Below are 17,318 nucleotides of genomic sequence, written 5' to 3' on the forward strand. Positions count from 1 at the left end.
TGGCTCAAGCCTGTAATCCCAGCACTTTGGGAGGCCGAGACGGGCGGATCACGAGGTCAGGAGATCGAGACCATCCTGGCTAACACAATGAAACCCCGTCTCTACTAAAAATACAAAAAAATTAGCCGGGCGAGGTGGCGGGCGCCTGTAGTCCCAGCTACTCGGGAGGCTGAGGCAGGAGAATGGCGTAAACCCGGGAGGCGGAGCTTGCAGTGAGCTGAGATCCGGCCACTGCACTCCAGCCTGGGCGACAGAGCGAGACTCCGTCTCAAAAAAAAAAAAAAAAAAAAAAAAAAAAAAAAAAGTTTGAGACCAGCCTAGGCAACATAGCAGGACCCTGTCTCTACAAAAAATCAAAAAATTAGCACGGCGTGGTGGTGCACGCCTGTAGTTCCAGCTGCTTGGGGGGCTGAGATGGGAGCATCGCTTAAAGCCAGGATATTGAGGCGCGGTAAACTCTGATCGCGCCACTGCACTCCCCCTCCTGGGTGACAGAGCGAGGCCCCCGACTTCCGGGGTAGGAAAGAATAGAGGAAAGGGCTGCTTGGTGCTAAATTAACTTGGAGAGTTTTTCCTCTGGGGTTGGTGCGATGACCTGGGAGAACACCAGATGGCAGCAAAGCATTATTTTCTGGTGATAGAGCATACCCACTTTGCATCAGCTGCCCTGGGTTTTCCCAAAGACCCTGAGGGCACACTCACTTCCGCTCTAACCAGGCTCTGCTAAATGGTACCAGACTACCATGGACTCATTGCAGCCTGCACCTTTGTTCTGACCGGGGTGATTATCACTGAAGACTTTTTTTTTTTTTTTTTTTTTTTTTTTGAGAGGGAGTCTTGCTCTGTCACCCTGGCTGGAGTGCAGTGGCATAATCTCAGCTCACTGCAACCTTCACCTCCCAGGTTCAACTGATTCTCCTGCCTTAGCCTCCTGAGTAGCTGGGATCACAGGTGCACGCCATCATGCTCGGCTAATTTTTTTTTTTTTTTGAGACGGAGTCTCGCTCTGTCGCCCAGGCTCGGCTAATTTTTTTTTTTTTTTGAGACGGAGTCTCGCTCTGTCGCCCAGGCTGGAGTGCAGTGGCGCAATCTCGACTCACTGCAAGCTCTGCCGCCTCCCAGGTTCACGTCATTCTCCTGCCTCAGCCTCCCTAGAAGCTGGGACCACAGGCGCCCGCCACCACGCCCGGCTAATTTTTTTGTATTTTTAGTGGAGACGGGGTTTCACCATGTTCGCCAGGATGGTCTTGATCTCCCAACCTTGTGATCTGCCCGCCTCAGCCTCCCAAAGTGCTGGGATTACAGGCATAAGCCACCACGCCCGGCCAATTTTTTGTGTTTTTAACAGAGACGGGGTTTTACCATGTTAGCCAGGATGGTCTTGATCTCCTGACCTAGTGATCCGCCTGCCTCAGCCTCCCAAAGTCCTAGGATTATAGGTGTGAGCCTCCATGTGTGGCCAATCATTGATGACTTTCTTAGATGTGGAACTACTTTGCCAAAGATTGTGAATGATTTTGAGGCTTTGATACATATTGTTGAATTGGCCTCTGGAGAAATTGTACCGATTGATACCCAACCAAGAGTTGGATAGGTGTTCCTGCCCTACACTAATATTGGGTATTATTATTTAAACAAAATTGCCCAAGGTGGAGGATTTTAAAAAGGTTTTTCGTTAGCATCTATTTGTAAGGTTAAACATGTAGAAATTTTTTTGAGATAAGAGTCTTGCTCTGTCATCCAGGCTGGAGTGCAGTGGTGCTTTCATACTCACTACAGCCTCAGACTCCTAGGCTCAAGCCATCCTCCAGCCTCAGCCTCCCAAAGCGCTGGGATAACGTGTATGAGCCACTGTGCCTGGCCTCTACTGGAATGTTCATGTTTTAAAAAGCTAATTATACAATACAAATATTAGCATTTTCTGTCACATATACTGCAAATATATTTCCTATTTTCTTGTTGTGTAAACTTAACCCTATTCAGGTTTTTTGTTTGTTTAAGATACCAGGATCTCGCTCTGTTGCCCAGGCTGGGTGCAGTGGCAAGATAATAGCTCACTGCAGCCTCTAACTCTTGGGCTCAAGCAATCCTCCTGTCTCAGCTTCCTGAATAGCTGGGACTACAGGTGCAAGCCACCACACCCAACTAATTTTTGTGTATTTGTTTTTTTTTTTTTTTTTTTTTGAGAGGGAGTCTCGCGCTGTCGCCCAGGCTGGAGTGCTGTGGCCGGATCTCAGCTCACTGCAAGCTCCGCCTCCCGGGTTTGCGCCATTCTCCTGCCTCAGGCTCCCGAGTAGCTGGGACTACAGGCGCCCGCCACCTCACCCGGCTATTTTTTTGTATTTTTTAGTAGAGACGGGGTTTCACTGTGTTAGCCAGGATGGTCTCGATCTCCTGACCTCGTGATCCGCCCGTCTCGGCCTCCCAAGGTGCTGGGATTACAGGCTTGAGCCACCGCGACTGGCCGTATATGTTTTTTGTAGAGATCAGGTCTTGCTATGTTGCCCAGGCTGGTCTTGAACTCCTCGGCTCAAGTGGTTCTCCCATTTCAGCCTCCCTAGTAGCTGAGATTTTTATATTTTTATTCAATTTTTTCTTTTTTTTTGAGACAGAGTCTTGCTCTGTCGCCCAGGCTGGAGTGCAGTGGTGCAGTCTCCATTAACTGCAACCTACGCCTCCTGGGTTCAAGCGATTCTCCTGCTTCAGCCTCCCAAGTAGCCGGGATGACAGCTGCGTGCCACCATGCCTGGCTTTTATTCAGTTTTTGAATGAGTAATACCACAGGTGGTTCAACATCAAAAAGCATTCAAAGGTATACAGTGAAGACTCCTTCCTGATTTAGTTCACATCCTTTTCCAGTAGGTTTCATGATTAATCACTCTGTACTTGTAGCTTCAGAGTTTTTTATGCCTGTAAAAGCCAATACAAACACATATGCCCTTTTTTTGCTTACATTTTAGCATATGTTTTGCTAGAGTGCAGTGGCACAATCATCAGGCTCAAGCAATCCCCCCATTTCAGCCTCCCAAGTAGCTGGTACTACAGGCGTGAGCCACCATGCCTGGCTAATTTTTAAATTTTTTGTAGAGGCAGGGTTTTGCTGTGTTGTCCAGACTCTTGAACTTCTGGCCTCAAGCAATCCTCCTGCCTCAGCCTCCCAAAGTGTTGGGATTACAGGTATGAGCCACCATGCGTGTCCAGTTTGTCCTTTTTTACTTTTTTAATTGCCATTAATATACTTTTATGGGATTTAAGTTGTCATTCCTTAGTTTTATGTATCCTGGATTTTTTTGGTCATAATTAGAAAGGTCTTTCCCTCTCCTAGGGGAATATTTTTCCTATCGTTCCCTTTAATACTTTTATGATTTTATTTTTAAACATTTCAATCTTTGATCCATTTGGAATTTACACTGGCATAAATACTATTTTCTGAGAATACTCAGTATAAATACTCAGTATAATTTACTAAATACTCAGTATAAATACTCCAAACTACTGAGAATTTATACTGGTATAAATACTGAATCAACTCAGTTTTGTATCCAGATGACTAGTTATTGTCTTGATATCACTTATTGAATAGTTTATCTTATCCATGACCACTATTTCCAAACCATACATTATGAATCATATGATCACAGCATTATTTTTTGTAAAGAAAATTGTGCAACTTAATGACTAACAATATGTAAAGCGTTAAATAATTGATACTACACTTATTTAATGGAATCTTGGTGTTTTCAAAGACTCTTTAATTACATGGGAGATTCTCCAGACAAAATTAAGACAGAAAGGCAAGATACAAAATAATATATGCCAAGTGATCCCAATTAAAAACAAGAGTACATTTATGTATAAAAATAGCTAGAAGAATATCAACATTTTTAGAGTATTTATTTCTGTCTTTTAAAAAGTTTATCTGCAAGGAATGTTTCCTTTTGATAAGTTGATAACCCCTAATAAGTATTATTTAAAACACCAAAAAATACTCGTGTGGTAGGCCAGGGCACAGTGGCTCACGTCTGTAATCCCAGCACTTTGGGAGGGCAAGGCGGGAGGATCAATTAAGGCTAGGAGTTTGAGACCAGCCTGGGCAACACAGCAAGACCCTGTCTCTACAAAAATAAATTAAAAACAAACTTAGTTGCACATAGTGGCATGTGCCTGCCATCCTAGCTACTAGGGAAGCTAAGGCAGAGGATCATTTGAACTCAGGAGCGAGGCTGCAGTGTGCAGTGGTGCACTCCCACCTAGGTGATGGAGCAAGACCTTGTCTTTAAAACAAAACCAAAACACCTCTTGTGGTATATGTGTCTTTTATATTAAACTACTTTTAAAAATATTTTTTTAAGGTGGGAAATACAATGTATTTTCCCTCTTGGGAAAATTTCCCTTGATTTTATCCAAACTCCTGGGGACTGGTGCTGCAGCCCACTGGTCACATTCTTGGCTATCTCGAATGTGTTTTCTATTTCATGTCTCCTCAGGTGTCTCCTACAGCTACTTGTGTGGTGTTTGAATATTGGCCTTCCAACATTTCTTGTTGAATTATTTCAGGCTCACCTTGGTCATAATGAGTGGACCTGGCTTTACCCAGGGCTTCAGCCTTTGGCATTTCACATGAGGAATACCACTGAGCTGGGGGTCAAGAGGCCTGACTTTTAATCTTGGCTCTGCCCCAGACAAGTGTGAACTTGGGTAAGTCACTCTTGCTCTGGTGGGCCTCCTTCTGTCTTCTATAAAGTGAATGTGTTAGGTGATCTCTAAAGTTCCTTCTGATTTTGAATGTCTAACTGTAGAAGCCACAGTAAATCTTGGCTTTCTAGGGGTTCTAAGGATCCTTTAACATCATTAGCAACAAACGGGAGGTTCAAGCAATTCTTCTGCCTCAGCCTTCCGAGGAGCTGGGATTACAGGTGCCCGCCACTACGCCCAGCTAATTTTTTGTATTTTTAGTAGAGATGGGGTTTCACCACGTTGGCTAGCCTGGTCTCAAACTGCTGACCTTGTGATTCGCCTGCCTCGGCCTCCCAAAGTGCTGGAATTATAGGTGTGAGCCAATGCTACCGGCCTGCTTTTTGTTTTTGAAGGAGTGTCATAGTTCCTAGGTTTTTTCTGTTGTTCTGATTAAGCAAATTTAGCTAAACTGGGTCCTATCAACTGAGTTTCCTTGTAGCTGGATTCCTCAGGCTGTCCCAACTGTGGGATTTTTTTGTTTGTTTGTTTGGTTGGTTGGTTGGTTTTGGCTACATTAAGCTGAGTCTATTCAGATGAGACAGAATGTATAGTGAATATGTGTGCAAGATTGCCTTGCAGGGTGAAACTTACCAAGTTGCAAAGCCTTGTGAGACCTGCATTTCTCCCGCTGAAAAACGTGGCTAGCATCAGGGACAACGAGGGCTAATTTTGTGTTAATCTAAACCTACAACTTCATTTTACAGGAAAGAACACTGAGGGCCAGGAAATGTTGAGTGACCTGTCCATACTCACACAGCGTGGAAGAATCAGAGCCCATGGGGTCAGGACCTATGGGCTTAGGATATACCGGAAGAGGCCTGATTTCCAGTTGAGCATTTGCCAAAAATCAGCAGTGTGACTTGGGCAAGTCATTTTCTCTACTGATTAAAGTGAATTAACAGAACACAATGCAAAATTTTCTGGGTTCCTTATCTATTTTGTGGATTGAAAATAGGGTCTAGGTAGATTGACAGACATAGAACTTCCTGGTGAAATAAATGGGACTGAGCTGGACACAAAAATCAAGATATGATTTTACTCATTTGCCATTTTCATCATTTTCTGAAGGATATTTACAGCTTAATGTGTCTTCACGTTAGCAATGTTTGATGCTCTTGGCAATTATTTTCCTCTTAGTAAGATTTCGCAGAAGAATACATTACCCTTTACTAAGTACTGTTGTTGAACAGAAATGAAGCCAAAGAAACCTGCATGATCTCTAAGGACCTCAGCACTCACTAGTAGGTCTAAAAACTTAATGAGCATTAACGGGCATTAAATGCAATGCTTATTCTTTTTTTTTTCTGGAATGAACAGATCCCCATGGATATAAGCTTACCATCCTCAGAACAGCTTCTATTATAGATATTTTGTTTTATTAATTAACCTAGTTTTCTTTAATCATAGAAGTAATACAGAAATATAGCAAAACCAAAAAAGTTCAAAAAATATAAGATGAAAACCAGAAGTACCCCTTTTGGCCCAACCCAGTGATACTCACTACTGTGGTCTGAATGTTTATGTACCCTCCAAATTCATATGTTGAAATCCTAACCCCCAAAGTGATGGTATTAGGAGATGGGAATTTATTAGAATATTAGGAGAGCAGAGCACACCCCCTCTTCCCACCCCTTGCTTTCTTTTTTCTTTTTGAGACAGGGTCTCACTCTGCCTTCTAGGCCAGAGTGCAGCAGCACAATCATAGCTCACTGAAATCACACACTCCTGGGCTCAAGCAATCCTCCAGCCTCAGCCTCTCAAGTAGCCAGGACTATGGGTGCACACCACTATGCTCAGCTAATTTTAATTTTTTGGTAGAGAGGGTCTCGCTATGTTGCCCAGGCTGGTCTCAAACTTCTGCCTCAAGCAATCCTCCCACCTCAGCCTCCCAGAGCTCTGGGATTACAGACATGAGCCACTATGCCTGTCCCAGAGCCCTTTTAAAAGATTAGTGCCCTTATAAAAGAGGCCTGGGACAACTACATTGCCCCTACCATCATGTGAAGACACAATGAGAAGGCTCCATCTATGAGCTAGAGAGTTGGCCCTCACCAGACCAATTTGCCAGTGCCTTGAACTTGGACTTCCCAGCCTCCAGAACTGTAAGAAATACATTTCTGTTGTTTTAAACTGCTTAGTTTATGGTATTTTGTTATAGCAGTCCAAATAGACTAAGATATCCCTAGAGACAACCACTTTCAAAAATTTTTAGTTTTGCTGTTTCTGCTAATTACTGTTAGTAAATTTTTTTTTTGGATGCAGTCTTGCTCTGTCGCCCAGGCTGGAGTGCAGTGGTGTGATCTTGGCTCACTGCATCCTCTGCCTCCCGGATTCCAGCGATTCTCCTGCCTCATCCTCCTGGGTAGCTGGGATTACAGGTGCATGCCACCACTTCTGGCTAATTTTTGTATTTTTAGTAGAAATGGAGTTTTACCCATGTTGGCCAGGTTGGTCTTGAACTCCTGACCTCAGGTGATCCGCCTGCCTTCACCTCCCAAAGTGCTGGGATTACAGGTGTGAGCCACCATGCCCAGCCTACTGTAGTAAATTTTATGTTTTATTTTCCCCCAACCTTTTTTTTTTTTTAATTTTTAGTAGCAATGAGGTCTCACTCTGTTGCCTGGGCTGATCTCAGACTCCTGGCGTCAAGTAATCCTCCTCCCTCAGTCTCCCAAAGTGCTAGGATTACAGACATGAGCCACCACACCTGGCCTTTTGTTTTGTTTAGAGAAAAAACATACACATTTTATTAACGTGTACATGGGGGTGATCACAGAGTGATCATCCCTATGTTCCCCAACTTTTGATTTAAAGAAATTTCAAACTGGCCGGGCATGGTGGCTCACGGCTGTAATCCCAGCACTTTGGGAGGCTGAGGAGGGTGGATCATGAGGTCAAGAGTTCAAGAACAACCTGGCCAAGATGGTGAAACCCTGTCTCTACTACAAATACAAAAATTAGCCAGGTGTGGTGGCAGGTGCCTGTAATCCCAGTTACTCGGGAGGCTGAGGCAGAGAATTGCTTGAACCTGGCAGGCAGAGGTTTCAGTGAGCCAAGATCGCATCATTGCACTCCAGCCTGGGCGACAGAGTGAGACTCTGTCTCAACAACCACCACCACCACAACAACAAAAATTCAAACTTACAGAGAAGTTGCAAAAATTTACCTAGATTCACTTATCAACTGTTAACAATTTGCCATATTTGGCTTTCTCTCACTGTACATATATATAAATTTTCTTTTTTGCTGAATAATTTGAGGAACAGATGTAGAGATAGAGCCATTTTTCCTCAAATATGCATGCTCCAGGAATTAAGGATATTTGGCTGGGAGTGGTGACTCACACCTGTAATCCCAGCACTTTGGGAGGCCAAGGCAGGTGGATTGCTTGAGGCCAGGAGTTTGAGACCAGCCTGGCCAATATGGTGAAACCCCATCTCTACTAAAAATAAAAATATTAGCTAGGCATGGTGGCAGGTGCCTATAATCCCAGTCACTAGGAAGGCTGAGGCACGAGAATCACTTGAACCTGGGAGGTGGAGGTTGTAGTGAGCCAAGATCATGCCACTGTACTGCAGCCTGGGTGACAGAGTGAGACTCTTTCTCAAAAAAAAAAAAAAAGAAGGACATTCTCCCCTATAACCACAATATACTTCTCCCACTGAGGAAAATGTTATCACTGACATGATTATCTAATAAAATGTCCATTTTCAGATTTCCATAATTGTTCAATGTCTCTTTCAACATTATTGAAATAATTTGTTTCAATCCAGGATCCAATCACTCATCACACATGACACTGAATTTGTTATGTCTCTTCAGCTATATTTTTCTTTCATGACACTGATATTTTTGAAGGGTACAGGTCAGTTGTTTTTTAGAATATCCCTCAATCTGGACTTGTCTGATTGTGTCCTCATGATTAGATTCAGAGTCTACATTTTTGACAGGAGAACTACAGCGATGATGTGATATCTCAGTGCTGCACACCAGTAGGCACATGGTGTCAGTTTGTCTTATTATAATTGATGCTAAGTTAGTTTGGTCATTTCCTTAAGGAGGTATTTGTCAGATTCCTCCCAGATTACTCACAAATGAGTAATTTGTGAGGTGATACCTAGAGACCAGATAAGTACCCTGTTCTCCAACAATCGTTCACTCTGTTGTGTTTTTTTTTTTTTTTTTTGAGACAGAGTCTCACTCTGTCACCCAGACTGGAGTGCAATGGCGTGATCTTGGCTCACTGCAACCTCCGCCTCTTGGGTTCAAGCAATTCTCCTGCCTCAGCCTCCCAAGTAACTGGGATTACAGGCACCCGCCACCACGCCCAGCTAAATTTTTGTATTTTTAGTAGAGACAGGGTTTCACCTTGTTGACCAGGCTGGTCTCGAACTCTTGACCTCAGGTAATCCACCCACCTCGGCTTCACAAAGTGCTGGGATTACAGGCATGAGCCACCGTGCCTGGCCTCAGTGGTTTTATTATCCAGTGATGCTCCTTGCCTGAATCACTTACTACTATGTGCTGCTAAAGTGGTGATTTTAAAAATTCCATTACTTCTTCTATACTTATTGGTTGACATGTTTCTTGAAAATATAATTTTCCTTTCTTTCCCTCTCCTTTAAAAATTAATTTTTTAAAATTTTAGTATTTATTTATATATATATATATTTTTGAGATGAAGTCTCACTCTGTCGCCCAGGCTGGAGTGCAGCGGCAAGATCTCAGCTCACTGCGAGCTCCGCCTCCCGGGTTCACGCCATTCTCCTGCCTCAGCCTCCCGAGTAGCTGGGACTGCCGGCGCCCGCCACCTCGACCGGCTAGTTTTTTGTATTTTTAGTAGAGATGGGGTTTCACCGTGTTAGCCAGGATGGTCTCGATCTCCTGACCTCGTGATCCACCCGTCTCGGCCTCCCAAAGTGCTGGGATTACAGGCTTGAGCCACCGCGCCCGGGCTTATTTTTATTTTTTGTAGAGACAGGGTCTTGCTCTGTCACCCAGGTTGGCATGCAGTGGTGTGATCATAGCTCACTGCAACCTTGAAATCCTGGGCTCAAGTGATCCTCCTGACTCAACCTCCCACGTAGCTGAGACTACAAGCATGCACTATCATTCCCAACTAAGTTTTTCTGTTTTTTAGACACAGAGTCTTGCTATGTTGCCCAGGCTAGGCTCAAACTCCTGGCCTCAAGCAATTCTCCTGCCTTGGCCTCCCAAAGTGCTGGCATTACAGATGTAAACCACTGCACTTGGCCAAACATTTTTATTTTAAAATAGATTGTAACACATAGATTCTTTTAAAATTATCTGATGTGTGGCCAGGCACGGTGGCTCATGCCTGTCATCCCAGCACTTTGGGAGGCCGAGGCAGGTGGATCACCTGAGGTCAGGAGTTCGAGACCAGCCTAGCCAACATGGTGAAACCCCGTCTCTACTAAAAATACAAAAATTAGCCAAGCATGGTGGCAGGCGCCTGTAATCCCAGCTACTTGTGAGGCTGAGGCAGGAGAATCTCTGGAACCTGGGAGATGGCGGTTGCAATGAGCCGAGATCTCGCCATTGCACTTCAGCCTGGGGGACAAGAGCGAGACTTCAACTCAAAAAAAAAAAAAAAAAAAAAAATTATCTGATGTGTTCTAATCTGGTCCTGTCATTATTTCAATACTGAAATAATTCCCAATCTGGCCAGTGAGAGACCTTTCAAGTTGGCTTCCTTGTCCTCTTGGCATGTTACTGTCATTTTTGAGCACTTTCTTACTTTGTGGCACAAGATGCTCTAGGTTACTTTGTACTCTTCCTGTTCCAGCCCTGGTATCAGCCATTTCCGTTAGGAATCTTCCATTATAATTTAGATTTATGTATCTATTTTTGAGAGGGAGTCTCACTGTGTCGCCCAGGCTGGAGTGCAGTGGCATGATCTCGGCTCACTGTGACCTCCACCTCCTGGGCTGAAGTGATCCTCTCACCTCAGCCTTCCAAGTAGCTGGGGCTACAGGCACGCCACCACACCTGGCTACCATTAATAACTTAAAATAACATATGCTGGTGCAAATTCCCTTCCTTCTATTGCTTTTTTCCTTTCCACTTCCCAAATTTGCTATGCATTTTTTTCATTGTCATGATGAATAAGATGACATTTTGATGTGTGCCTATAAACTAGTCAATCCCTTGTGCTCATAGGCTGATTCTAAAACATTAAAAACCAATGACTCATTTTATGATTTTATATATACAATATAATATTTTCTCTAGAACCAATTACACATTTGGTCTCAAATTTTTGTAGATATGCATCTCCTTCAGGGACTATTGAAGATGCACGTTTCTTAGCCCCAGAAGTTCTGAATCAATTTTAAGGGGCCCAGTGATTCTAGTACATTCTGAAGAGATGTTATTGGGTATACAAAGAAAGAAGGAAATGTAATTTCATGCTATTAAACTTTGGCAACTTGTCTAAGAGTCCTCCAAATGTCAGCCCCTGTTTTCTTTCTTTTTTTTTTTTTTTTTTTTTTTTTTTTTTTGAGACGGAGTCTAGCTCTGTTGCCCAGGCTGGAGTGCAGTGGCCGGATCTCAGCTCACTGCAAGCCCCGCCTCCCGGGTTCACGCCATTCTCCTGCCTCAGCCTCCCGAGTAGCTGGGACCACAGGCGCCCGCCACCTCGCCCGGCTAATTTTTTTTGTATTTTAGTAGAGACGGGGTTTCACTGTGTTAGCCAGGATGGTCTCGATCTCCTGAACTCGTGATCCGCCCGTCTCGGCCTCCCAAAGTGCTGGGATTACAGGCTTGAGCCACCGCGCCCGGCCTGTTTTCTTTCTAGCTGTATTTTCTTGAGTCTTATTTGGCCCACACTGTTTCTTATATACCATATTACCCTCTTTCTTTGATTCTTCTTTTTTTCTGAATATACATTCCTTCTTTCTTGGATTCTTTAAACTTTTTTTTTTTACACTTTCTAGAGTAACTTTTTCATATCTGTTTGGTATGTTAAAATTTCTGAGCCATTTTACAAAAATGGCTTCATTTTGCTGTCATACTTAGAAGACGGTTTGGCTTGACTAAAGTCCATTGTTGTTCTGATATGTATTCTTGAGGCAAGATGCCTTTCCCTCTTTTTCATTTTTATTTTTATTTGTTTTCACTAGAGATGAGGTCTTACTATGTTGCCAAGGCTGGTTTTGAACTCCTGGGATCAAGCGACTTTTCCCTCTTAATTCTTGTTTTTTTCTACATTCTTGGAGTTCTGAAACTTCAACATGATGTGCCTTGGTATAAGCATTGTTTAACCCTTTTTAACCATACTTGGCAATTGGTGGGGTCCTTTAATCTGAAGATTTTTATCTTTTTTTTTTTTTAGCTAAAGACAATTTACTCTTGGTATATTTTTTGCTATTTCTTTCTTTCAATTTTCTCTCTTCTCTCCTAGTATTCATTTTAAACAAATACTAGACTTCCTAGATATATTCTCCTTGCTTGAAAAATTTTGTCAGTATATTTCATGTTTTTGTTATGTTCGGGTAGACTTCTTTTCTTTATTTTTTTATGTTTTAAAATTAATTATTTAATTATTTTGAGACATGGTCTTGCTCTATTGCCCAGGCTGGAGTGCAGTAGCGCAGTCATGCCTCACTGCAGTCTTGACCTTCCAGGCTCAAACAATCCTCCTGCCTCAACTTCCTGAGTAGCTGGGACTACAGGCATATGCCACCATGCCCAACTAATTAGTTTTTTATTTTTTTTATTTTTATTTTTTTATTTTATTTTATTTTTTTTTTTTTTGAGACGGAGTCTTGCTCTGTCACCCAGGCTGGAGTACAGTGGCCGGATCTCAGCTCACTGCAAGCTCCTCCTCCTCTCGGGTTCACGCCATTCTCCTGCCTCAGCCTCCCCAGTAGCTGGGACTACAGGCACCCGCCACTTTGCCCAGCTAGTTTTTTGTATTTTTTTTTAGTAGAGACGGGGTTTCACCGTGTTAGCCAGGATGGTCTCGATCTCCTGACCTCGTGATCCGCCCGTCTCGGCCTCCCAAAGTGCTGGGATTACAGGCTTGAGCCACCGCGCCCGGCCACTAATTAGTTTTTTAAATCTTTACTAAAGACAGGGTCTCACTATGTTTCCTAGGCTGGTCTTGCACTCTTAGGCTCAAGCAATGCTCCCACCTTAGATTCCCAAAGTGCTGGGATTACAGGCATGAGCCATTGCACCCGGCTTGAGACTTCTTTATTTTCCAGTTTACAAACTGCGTAAGTGGGTTGGGAGTGGATTGGGCGTGTTAGACTAGTTTTCTTGTTGGGGACTGGGTGGGAAGCACACAGGTTGGGGACAAACTGCCAAAAAATAGAGCTTTACTCTGAGTAAGGTGCCCTGTGGTGTATCTCCCTTCTAGATGAAGCTGTCTTTGTCTTTTTCCCCCTCTGTCCCTCATAGAGGGCCGGAGTTACCTCTGTTCTGCTTTTCCCTGTGGCTCTTATGGCCGCCCTATTTGTTCCCCTAGTCAAGTTGTTCTTCCCTTCATGGAGTTATTCTCATTCAGCTTTTCCCCAAATCCAAAGCTGTATCCTCTAGCCACTGTTAGGTGGAAACAAGGGAGAGGAGCCTACTGACCCTGCTGTGCCTAGTATGGCAATTCGTGCATTATCCTGATGGTCAGCACCCAGTCCTGGTCTTCTGCTCTTCCTAATGTTTAATGTAGAATTTGGAGCTTCAGCGTATTCTGTCATTGGGGCTCTAAGTCAGACTGCCTGGGTTTAAATCCCGTCTCTGTTACGTGTTAACTACCTGAGTCTCACTAGATATCATCTGTAAAGTGGGGATTATAATAATACCGTGTTTTGTGTACAGTAAATGCTCAATTATTATTAGTGACTACGAAGATTATTAACTCTGATATCTTTTTTTTTTGAGATGGAGTCTTGCTCTGTTGCCTAGGCTGGAGTGCAGTGGTGCAATTTTGGCTCACTGCAGCCTCCGCCTCCCAGGTTCAAGTGATTCTCCTGCCTCAGCCTCCGGAGTAGCTGGGATTACAGGCACGCACCTCCATGCCTGGATAAATGTTTTTGTATTTTTAGTAGAGACTGGGTTTCGCCATGTTGGCCAGGCTGGTCTCGAACTCCTGACCCCAGGTGATCTGCCTGCCTCGACCTCCCAAGGGGCTGGGATTATAGGTGTGAGCCACTGCGCCTGGCTCAACTCTGATATCTTGAGTTGTGATTTTTATTTTCTTTTAAAAAAATCAATCTGATCCTACCCATTTTTTATGTTTTATTTTTTTATCCAAGTAACATATTTATATTGTTTTAAAGAGCAAAAACTTTATAAGTCTTATAACTAAGAACCATTATCCCCTGCCCATCTTGTTCCACACTTGAGCCCCAAGACCACCAGTTTCAATGCTGAAAACTCTTTTATTTCCAAGAAACATTATAATACTGCTTCATGACTTTTCAATTTCATGTATCTATTGACTTCCTATTATGAAAGACGAGGACTTAATTGTTTTTTTTTTTTTTTGAGACAGACTCTCACTCTGTCGCCCAAGCCGGGGTGCAGTGGTGTGATCTCAGCTCACTGCATCCTTTGCCTCCTGGGTTCAAACAATTCTTCTGCCTCAGCCTTCCGAGTGGCTGGGACTACAGGCACACCATGCCCAGCTAATTTTTGTATTTTTAGTAGAGATGGGGTTTCACTCTCTTGGCCAGGCTGGTCTCGAACTCTTGACCTCGTGATCCACGTGCCTCGGCCTCCCAAAGTGCTGGGATGACAGGCGTGAGCCACCGTGCCCAGCCACTTAATTCTTATACTTTTCCTCAACCCCATCCTTCTCTCTATTGAGACAAGACAAAAATCTATTGTTCACATTATGATGACATGTAAACATTATTCACCACTCAAAGCTGAGCCATAGTGTAAAATGATGACATTTCCTTATACACCTTTTTGTTTTTTTCTAGAAATAATAATCACTTTGTTATTTATTCATTTAATTTTTCTATGTACTTATAATAAATTCATCCCCAAATTTCCTCTCAAAGAGCGCCACTCAGTAGGTGAAAACAGATTACCTGATGTATGAGGTTCACTTTTTTCTTGGAGACATTGCCCCTGGAGCCTGCTGTGCCCCTGGGCTGTCAGGTCTGATTGCTCTCTAGCCCTGCTGTATGCCAGGCTTCCCTTCCCCAGGAGCCTGGGAATTCTCTCCACCTTTCTCCTGTGTTGGAAGCTCTATGATGAGGTGGATTACTCTGGGTGTGAAAGAAGATGTATGGTTCATGGCCCTTCAGCATTGAGTACATTCTTGTGTCTCCCAGTATCATTAAGGTTCTTGCCAACTCAGCACAAAAGATGTGCTGGAGGGCGAGAGGGACACAGCATCAATGAGGCTGGAGCAGCAGGAACCAAAGGGGCTCGAGGCTGGAACAATCATCTGTCCAGGAGGCCTCAACTGCTGCTGACCCCACTGTGAACATCTTGGCATTACTTATTTGGGATTCAAAAGTGCTGGGCAGAAGTATCTGACTGGCCATGCCTAAGTCTCACGGACATGAGGAAGGAAGATTTCCTTCCTTCAATTTTTTTTTTTTTTAGAGACAGGGTGTTACTGCTCCGTCACCCAGGCTGGAGTGCAGTGAAGCAATCTTAGCTCACTGCAGCCTCGATCTCCCAGGTTTAAGCGATCCCACTGCCTCAGCATGCCACCAGGCCTGGATAATTTTTGTATTTTCTTTTATAGAGATGAGGTTTTGCTGTGTTGCCCAGTCTGGTCTTGACATCCTACATGCAAGCAATCTGCCTGTCTTGACCTCCCAAAGTGCCACCATGCCTGGCCTTCCTTCCACTTTGGTGGTGAGGGATGGTGCATTATATCTACTTACACAGCCACCATAGTTGTTTCCTCCCAGATAGGAAGCGGGGATTGGAAATTGGGCAGCAAAACTAAATGTAAATATCCACCATACTCTTTGATTGAATATGTTTCCCCATCTATATAACTTAAAACAATTCATATTGGTCTCAAAAATGCATTCAGCTTGAGGATTAAGTGAGATGATTAGAAAACAGCACAGTGCCTTGGCTCATGATAAATTCTCTACAAATTTTGATTTGATCTGGGTGGAAGGATGAAAATATTTTCTGTAGTTGGAGTGATGGAAACTAAGGCTGAGAGCCCAAAAAATTCTCATGAAAGAGAAGGGCTGAGGGAGCCTGGAGTCCTTTATCTTGAAGAGCAGATCTGGAGGGGGCAGAACAGGGCCTAGTCCTGTTTGGGGCAGAGGCCACTGTAGATGGTTGAACTTGGCCTCCTGTGTCTTCGTTTTCCTGGATGCAGCTGTTCATAACTGGGTCAGGACCTGGGCTCAGCTGAGATGGAGTCACCATGCAGGTCAGGGAGGGCAGAGCAGGGCCCCAGGCAGAGCAGGGCCCAAGTGGGAGGACCAGCCCACACAGAGGTCAGGGCTCAGGCGCAGGTGTGGAAGGAGTCATTGTCCTACCCATCCTTCCTGCATGGATCCACCAAAGGCTCCAGAGGACTCCAACTACATCCCTGGCACAGTGGGGAGGGTGAGAGGGGTCACTCAGGGGACACATTAGCAAACACAGAAAGGTGAAATCTTATCTTCAGCTCAGCAGATATGGCTGTGAACTCTTAACTAATGAGATCTAGGAAGAGGTCCTTTCCTCTGAGGAGTCTCCCTGCCCCCCGCCCACCTTCCAGGCACTCAGGGTCCACCCCTCCCATGTCTGGGCTCCCTCTGGGATCTGCCCAGCCCCTGATCTGGTCTCAGAGCACAGAATTCCAGGCATTTTGTTCCCAGGGTATTTCCTCTGCTTGGCTCTGAGCTCCTGCAGGGCAGAGCCAGTGTCTCATTTCTCTCAGGGCCCAGCCCAGAGTCTGGCCCAAAGGGCACCGAGAAAGGTTTGAAGAATGAATGAAGTTGGAATTGAGCTGAACCTTGGATAGATAAAGGAGAAAGGAAGAAAGCATTTCAGAGACAGAGGTAGGAACAACATGGCTGGAAAGATAGGGCACACGTGACCGACTTGTCTTGAGGGACAGAAGGATCTGGTTTGGGAGGGAGGTTGACATTTGTGCCAGTTCTCTCTCTCTCTGTCTCTCTCTCTCTCAAACCTTTCTTATGGTGCTAAGCCAGTGCTCTCTCAAACATCTGCCACAGTGTTTGTGAGTCTGGTCCTCACATCAGCCCTGAGAAAAAGATGTAATTATTCCCATTTTATTGATGAGATAACGGAGGCTCAGAAAGTGGATGAGCAGGAATACAAATAGGCCTGTCTGATTTCTGAGCCTAAAGAAGTAGGTGGTTGGACTTTGTAGCCCTAAAGGTGGGCATAGTTTGAGGGGTCCTGGCCACACAATATGTCACCAGCCTCTGTCCCGAATAGAAGGCAATGGCATATGGATGGGTCATGATCCCATAGTGTGGCCCTGTGCTGGCTTAGGTGGAAATAGGGGCGGTAAATGACAAGTGGTTTCATACCTGCAGCCCTTTACCTGCACAGCTGCTGACACCCCATGTGCCCTGCCTCCCTTGCCCCACTATGGACTTTTCTGGTCCTCCGGGTGATCC

The sequence above is a fragment of the Macaca nemestrina genome, chromosome 7, assembly GCF_043159975.1.
Source record: "Macaca nemestrina isolate mMacNem1 chromosome 7, mMacNem.hap1, whole genome shotgun sequence".
NCBI lineage: Eukaryota > Metazoa > Chordata > Mammalia > Primates > Cercopithecidae > Macaca > Macaca nemestrina.